Source organism: Barbus barbus (assembly GCF_936440315.1).
Source record: "Barbus barbus genome assembly, chromosome: 5".
Classification (NCBI taxonomy): domain Eukaryota; kingdom Metazoa; phylum Chordata; class Actinopteri; order Cypriniformes; family Cyprinidae; genus Barbus; species Barbus barbus.
In genome coordinates this window covers 9806720-9814336 of record NC_136733.1, presented here as the reverse complement: position 1 = coordinate 9814336, position 7617 = coordinate 9806720, and the positions used below count along the sequence as shown (strand labels likewise).

The 7617-nt window shown below is 44.1% G+C and overlaps 1 pseudogene across 1 annotated transcript; it reads left to right on the top strand.

Moving 5' to 3' along the window:
• The first annotated feature begins 1967 nt into the window (after nt 1-1967).
• LOC306870516 (ADP/ATP translocase 1-like) lies at nt 1968-7296 on the top strand (annotated as a pseudogene). The gene is made up of 4 exons: nt 1968-1977; nt 3322-3551; nt 6887-7027; nt 7151-7296. The product of its transcript is annotated as an ADP/ATP translocase 1-like (transcript).
• The last annotated feature ends 321 nt before the right edge of the window (nt 7297-7617 follow it).

The window sequence follows — 7617 nt, the reverse complement described above, 5'->3', positions numbered from 1 at the left end:
TCTCTCTCTCTCATTCAGATCGTCAGATCAGCTCCAACAAACTGTTCCAATTATACACTTATTTTCACATAGAAATGAGAAGCTGTGCTGTGCTGTATTAAAGCTTTAATCAGGATAAAACCGTATATTAAAAGCTAACAGTAGCACTTACATATAACAACATATCTAAAAGTATGAACCAACAACATACCATTAAGAGCCGTGTGCTTGCACAGGTTCTGCGCCATCCTCTTCACTAATAACCTCTGTCTCAATCGGGCACAAATTGATAAGCAATATAGACAACGCCTTTGTTTACAATACAACCAGAGCTGAGGTGAGGGGTGGGAAGTTTAGATGAGGCGTTTTAGTGAATCACACTGGACCAGCTGACCAATCTGAGCCTATCACGTATTTCTGAGGGAGGGGCTTCATAAAACCAGGAAATAATCGGGCTGTTTATCAGAGAAGGGACAGAGCGGTGTAGAATAAAGGTAAATTATATGATTTTTTTTTTAAAAACGAAGCATGAACACATGTTTGACTGCACCCCATAAACAGCCTATAACAGCCTTTTTTCTAAGCCTAGAAAAAAAAAGTCAACCACCCCTTTAAAAATGAGAACCCAAAAGAATGTTGTTAGTCTTAAAATGTTGAATTACAATGCTGCTGATGAAAGCTGATCTTAGAAAAAGTGCGATCTGATCTAGATCGTGATGACAGTCTGCCATGTCCTTCAGCCACAAAGTTCCTGCAGATGTAAAAGCAGAATGTTAAAATGTGAAATTACTGTACTGGTGAAGAAAGTAAACTTAGAACAAAATTGAGATCTGATCTAGATATTTATGATCTAGATATTTATGATGATCCGACAAGTTCTTCAGCCATAGTACTCTTGCAATGGTTCTTGCGTTCTTCCTGCTTGTATCTGGAAGCAGATTTCGCTGCTCTCTGAAAATCTGCATAATTAACTGTTTGTTCTTCAGTATGTTGTACTCTTGGATAAGCACAACGCCACTTTCTGACTTGTCATTGGTCACCGTCGTGCTTATTTCAATCTCCTCAGCTGTGATATATTATGCGATTTTTGCCCAGGTACCAGGATCTTCATTTAGGAAGTTCTGACAGAAATCAAGAATAATGAAGTTGTGAGTGTTCTTTTTCCCGAAACATAGAAGGTCTACATCCACTCTCTTCTCTAGCTTTTTTTCCTCCACTGTAACATCTGGATCAGACAGGGCCAGTGCAACCACTTTCTCATTGAGATTCCAGAGTTGGTACACAGGCTTTTTCAGGGCACCCTTTGCTGCTCTTTCATCTGCTGCAGCCATCGACTTCAGGAGGTCCAGATCATTTTTGGGCACAGTGATTGGGAGGCGGGACTTTACATAGTGCTTCAAAGACACAAAGCTCCTTCAATTCTTTGAGCTTGTGGGGGTCTTGGAAGGCAAAACTGTTTCAGGGCATAAATCAGTTGTGCCATGAAGCTAGCCTGATGCATTGCCCCTGGTTTGGGAAAGCGAACTCCTCTGGGTGGGACGCCCCAATTCCCTGGAAGCAGAATTGAAGGATGTTGTCTGACACATTCTGCAAAACATTGGCAACATCATTGTCATCAATTCTGGGCTTGTAGTTAACCATGGCCATTTGGGGCCAGTTTCTGTTGAATCTCTTGAAGATGCCAATATCTGGACCGGTTGATGGACCCACGGTTGTGTGAATGACTTCCTCCAACATAATCTTGTGAATGTGGTGTTGGCGGCAAGAGAGTAGTGCAGTAGATCTTGTCCCAGCATCTGCTCAAACAACACGCAAGCTCCGTTCTTCCTGCCTGTATTGCTTCAGGTTGTGTCGAATCAACACATCCCGATTTACAAACCCCAATCCCTTTCACTGCTTCATCGATCCTTACGGTAGGCCTACTGCTGACAAGCTCGCTGAACAGAAGATCGGTTGATATTTAACTCGTCAACCTGTTGACCGGAAGCATGGAGCACAGTAGGCAGTATGTGTGTACTGTATAATGATTGCTGGTTTTGGTACGATCTAGTGCTAAAAAGATATCCGGACTGAGAATGTTCCAAGCATCCTTGCCTTATAGGGCCTGTGGCTGCAGCTGCTCCTTCCGCCTCACTTTCTCTTGCAGAGGAACTAGAAGTAGAGTCCCTCAGCATGACAGTTCTCTCATACTGATCAGCTTTGTCACGTTGTTTCTCAATCCGCTTCTTCCACTAAGGGAACTTTGACACTCCAGCATGATGTTTGTGCTATGGGAATATGTGTACCAACACCGACATACTGAAAAAAGATGCCTGTTTATACCTTACAAGCAAACAAATGGATTCAACTTTTCCAATCCTAGTCCAAACTGTAAAACTTATAAATGTGTGCAGAGAGGACCAGTCTGCCACAGCACAAACATCTCATCTCATCTCATCTCATCTCATCTCATCTCATCTCATCTCATCTCATCTCACATTTTGTATGTCTCATCTGACACAGTAAACTGAGTTCATGGAGCCATCATCTAATGAGCTGATGATCTGAATCAGGTGTGTTAAATAAGGGAGACATACAACATGTGCAGAGCAGTGGGTCCCCAGGGCCAAGATTGAAAACCGCAGCCCTAGAGGATGCCACTAACCCTAGAGGTGAAGACAACCCACATACCTCATAGACCAAGGAAATCTGTGATCCGTTGCGATAGACACTGCTTGGTAGCTGCAGAACCCTTGCTGTGCCCACCAAAGCATACCAATAATTCATTTATGCCACTGGGATGAGCAGTTTACGTAAATTCTCAGAGCCTGGACTAGCCACAATAAATGAAGCTTGCTCCGGTGATTGGAACAATGGAGGAAAGAAGGCTTGAAGTATAACTAACTGAGTGGTTAGGGTTAGGCTGGCAGAATAACTTTGACCAGTCCAGGGGCAAAGCACAAGCAGGATGAGGCTACTGAAAGGGCCTGCAAATCTCCTACTCGTTTAAGTGATGTTAATGCTAACAACTTTAAGGATCAGAAATTTCTCTGAGCTGACTCAATGGGCTCAAATGGCATCTGATAGACCTTCTAGGACTATAGTAGTGGTTCCCAATCCTGGTCCTGGAGAACTCTCAACATTGCACGGTTTTGATGTCTCTCTTATTTGACATGCACATTTGAGATCTTGGAGTCTTTACTAATGAGCTGTTGAGTTGAATCAGATCTGTTTGATTAGAGAGACATCTAAAATGTGCAGGGTACTCCAGGACCAGTATTGGGAACCACTGGACTATAGAAAGATCCCAGGAAGGAACACTTAGTCTGCAGATGAGATGATGGCCTTCCCAGAGATTGTGAGCTGCTGGAGCTACGTCTCTGTGCTTTGCCTACCCCTTTGACTTTGCCAGAACACGTTTGGCTGCTGATGTCAGAAAGGCTGGTGCAGAGAATTCACAGGCCTTGGAAACTGTTTAGTAAAGATCTTCAAGTCTGATGGTCTAAGAGGCTTGTATCAGGGCTTCAACGTGTCTGTGCAAGGCATCATCATCTACAGGGCGGCTTACTTTGGCATCTATGACACCGCAAAAGGTGGGCTTTATTAGAGTTAGCCAAATTATTATATTTGATTTTTTTTTACTATTATGCACAACACATAGCTAATAATGTCCAAAGTCTAAACTAAAATGTAAGTGAACAAATCGAATTTACTAATATTACTGCATTTGGATCACGTGTTCAAACAAAATAGTTAAATAGATATTAACAAAAATAAAATTTAGCTGCAAAGAGATGGGAAGTTACTTTTATGGGGAAAGTTACTTTTAAAATAATGCATTACAGTATTGCGTTACCGCCTTAAAAAGTAACTAATTGCATTACTTAGTTACATTTTATGGAAAGTAATGCACTATATTAATTTTCCATTACTTTATGATCTATACTGGGCTGGACTGAGCTTGCTTGCTTGTGTTACAAGTCGGTCAGTTTCTCCCCTCAGCCAGTCACAACGCACAGCCTCTCCTGAATACTAATCACCTGCACCTGTCCTTCATCACCTCATCAATCAGGCACAGTTTAAAAGCACACACCTCATCTTCATCCATTGTCCGATCTCGTTAATTCAAAGTGGACTCAACCTACTGGTACTATCGTCTGATACAAGCAAAGCGACTTACCTGTGTTACCTGAATTCTCTTCCTCCAGTTGTGCATGTCATCTGCAGCTCCAAACTCCATGCTGAGGTGTGTGCTTCTCAATATCCGGTCCCCCCGTTCTCCTGGTCTCCATCTCCACAAGTTCCTGAAAGGCAAAGGATTCCTGTTACTCCCAGTATTCACCTCCCTGGACAAACTCAGTGTTGGATTACTCATCTCAAGTTCCCCGTCTTCAATTCTGACCTACCAATTCAATAAACCTGGAACCCCACTGCCACAAAAGCTTTCCATACTCTCAAGAAGGCTTTCACCAGCGGACCGGTGGAGCGGTGCTTTCTCAGCAGCAGGGGACTCCTCCAAAACTCCATTCATGCGCCTTCTTCTCCTGGAAACTCAGCCAGGCGGAGAGAAACTACGACATTGGCAATCATGAACTCCTAGCCATTAAATTAGCCTTAGAGGAGTTGAGGCACTGGTTGGAGGGCGCAGCACATCTCTTTCTAGTACTAACCGACCATAAGAACTTACAATATCTTCGGGATGCTAAACGACTCAATCCCCGTCAGGCCCGATGGGGATTATTCTTCACCCGATTCCACTTTAAGATTTCCTATCGCCCAGGCCCACGAAACGTCAAAGCTGACGCCCTTTCCCGTATTCATGCACCCGAAGAATCACCAGAACAGACAGAGAAGATAATTCCCGCAGAGCTCATCTCCAGCCCGATCCAGTGGACATCTCCACCATTCGTCTCCCCAACTCCTCCTGCCCCTCCGCTGGGCTGCCCACCAGACCATCAGTACGTACCACGGACACAACGTACACCCCTCATTCACTCCACACACACTTCTTTGGGCACTGGCCACCCAGGGGTCAACAACACTCTCTCGTTGTTAAAAGATCGCTTCTGGTGGCCCAATATGGCCAGGGACATGAGAAGGTTCGTGCAGGCCTGCCCTGACTGTGCCATATCATTACCGTCAACTCCCAGCCGGTAAACTCCTTCCATTACCCACACCTAACCGTCTGTGGTCACACCTAGGAGTAGATTTCATAATGGATCTACCCGCTTCTGATGGTAATACTTGCATCCTTGTCATCATTGATCGTTTTTCAAAGTTCTGTCGTCTGATTCCCCTCAAAGGTCTTTCCACCGCACTCCAGACAGCAGAACTCCTCTTAAATCGAGTCTTCCGATATTACGGCCTCCCCGAAGAAATAGTATCCGACAGAGGACCCCAGTTCATCTCAAGAGTCTGGAAGGCCTTCTTCTCACTCCTAGGTGTGACCGTAAGCCTCACCTCAGGCTATCACCCACAGTCTAACGGGCAAGCCGAACGTAAGATCCAGGAGGTGGGCCGCTTCCTAAGATCCTTCTGCCACGGCCACCAGGACTCCTGGAACCAGTTCCTAGGCTGGGCCGAGTACGCTCAGAACTCCCTGCGACAGGCTTCCACTGGACTCACTCCCTTCCAGTGCGTGCTCGATTTCCAGCCTCTTCTATTCCCCTGGTCGGGGGAACCATCTGATGTCCCCGCAGTAGATTACTGGTTCCGGGAGAGCGAGAGAGTCTGGGATGCAGCCCACCATCAGCTGCAGCAGGCAGTGCGCAGACAAAGAATCAAAGGAGACGTGAACAATCAACCCAATTCACTTATAAACTCTTGAGTCTTGTATTGTGTTACCCCCACAATACAAGACTCACCCCACATTCCACGTGTCCCTACTTAAACCTTTCTCTCCTCCCGTTTCCCCAGAGCTTGACCGGACAGAAGAACCCCCTCTCCCGCTGATCGTGGAGGAAGGCGCGGTCTATAGGGTAAAGGAGATTCTGGAATCCCGACGTCGTTGTGGTATCCTAGAATATCTGGTGGACTGGGACTGTTATGGTCTGGAAGAACGCTCATGGGTTCCTAGAAACGATATCCTTGATCCTGCCCTTCTCGAAGAATTCCACGCAACTCACCCCAACTGTCCAGCACCCCGGGGCCGGGGTCGGCCCTCAGGAGTGGGCCGTGGAGAGGGGGGTACTGTTAGAAGTTGGTCAGGTTTTCACATCAGCCAGTCACAACGCACACCATCTCCTGAATACTAATCACCTGCACCTGTCCCTCATCACCTCATTAATCAGGCACAGTTTAAAAGCACACACCTCAGCTTTATCCATTGTTACTCACCTCAAGTTCCCCGTCTTCAATTCTGACCTACCCATTCAATAAACCATTCATTGTTCATACTTACCCCTGTGTCCAAATCTGTACTCACGTAACAGCTTGCTTGTTTTTAATATAAGAAAGTTATATTTTTGGTAAAAGTACAAGCCCGTTCACACCAAAAGAGAAATGAATAAGCCTCAGACTGAAGAAAATGCAAATTCCCATCTCTACAGTAGAGGCCGCGGCTCAAACAAACCTTTCACCTGTGCTTCCATTCTGGATTGCATGAAGAATAGGATGTTAAACACTCTTCAGGAAAAAAAAAAAAGAAAAGAAACGCTAAGATGTTTATCTAAAGTCATTTTTGCTTATTAGTATGGTTGAATTGGATCATCGAAGGTCAGAGATTGGCTAATAAAATTGGATTAATTACATAAATGTTGTAGCTGTTGTAGCTTAACACTTCACACTACACAAGGTTTGGACACTTCATTTTCATAACACCTTGAAAAGTAGTTCTGATTTTGTTTTAGTAAGCCACTAATGCAAAATGGTTAACCTGTATTGAACAATAGCATCCGTTTTGTTTATTTGAAATATTTGTGTTTTACAGGCATGTTACCTGACCCAAAGAACACTCATATTATGGTCAGCTGGATGATTGCTCAGACAGTCACTTCCGTCGCTGGTCTCACATCATATCCCTTTGACACAGTACGTCGTCGTATGATGATGCAGTCTGGACGTAAAGGAGGTAACATTCAACCCCTGTTTCTTTCCATGTTCTTTCCAAAGTATAGAAGCCATTTTGGTGTTTGGTTATGTTCAGTCTTGAATATAATAATGTTAATATTTTTTGACTTCCTTCTTATTTTAGCTGACATAATGTACAGCGGCACTATTGACTGCTGGAAGAAGATTGCACGTGATGAGGGTGGCAAGGCCTTCTTCAAGGGTGCCTGGTGCAATGTGCTCAGAGGCATGCGTGGAGCTCATTTAAACAATATAAAATTCACTATTTGAAGAAGAAACTTCACCTGTGTATTATGAAAATGGACTCCTTTACTCATGAGGCCTGACTATTGTTGCAATGCTAGTTATATAAAAGATAATGTATATATTTTTTATGTTTCCTCTCTTTCCTGACTTATCACTGGTCACTGTTGTCATTCAGTTATCATAGCTGTTTTCCCATTTGTCTGTTTTTAATTAAGACTTGAATAAAGTAAACCCGCTGAACCTTCACCTGTCTGCTGTAGCCTCATAGTATTGTTTATATGATCTCCCATGCTTTTTGCAGCATTAAGTATACTTGTCATGGTATGCAAATTCTTTGTATGTGTA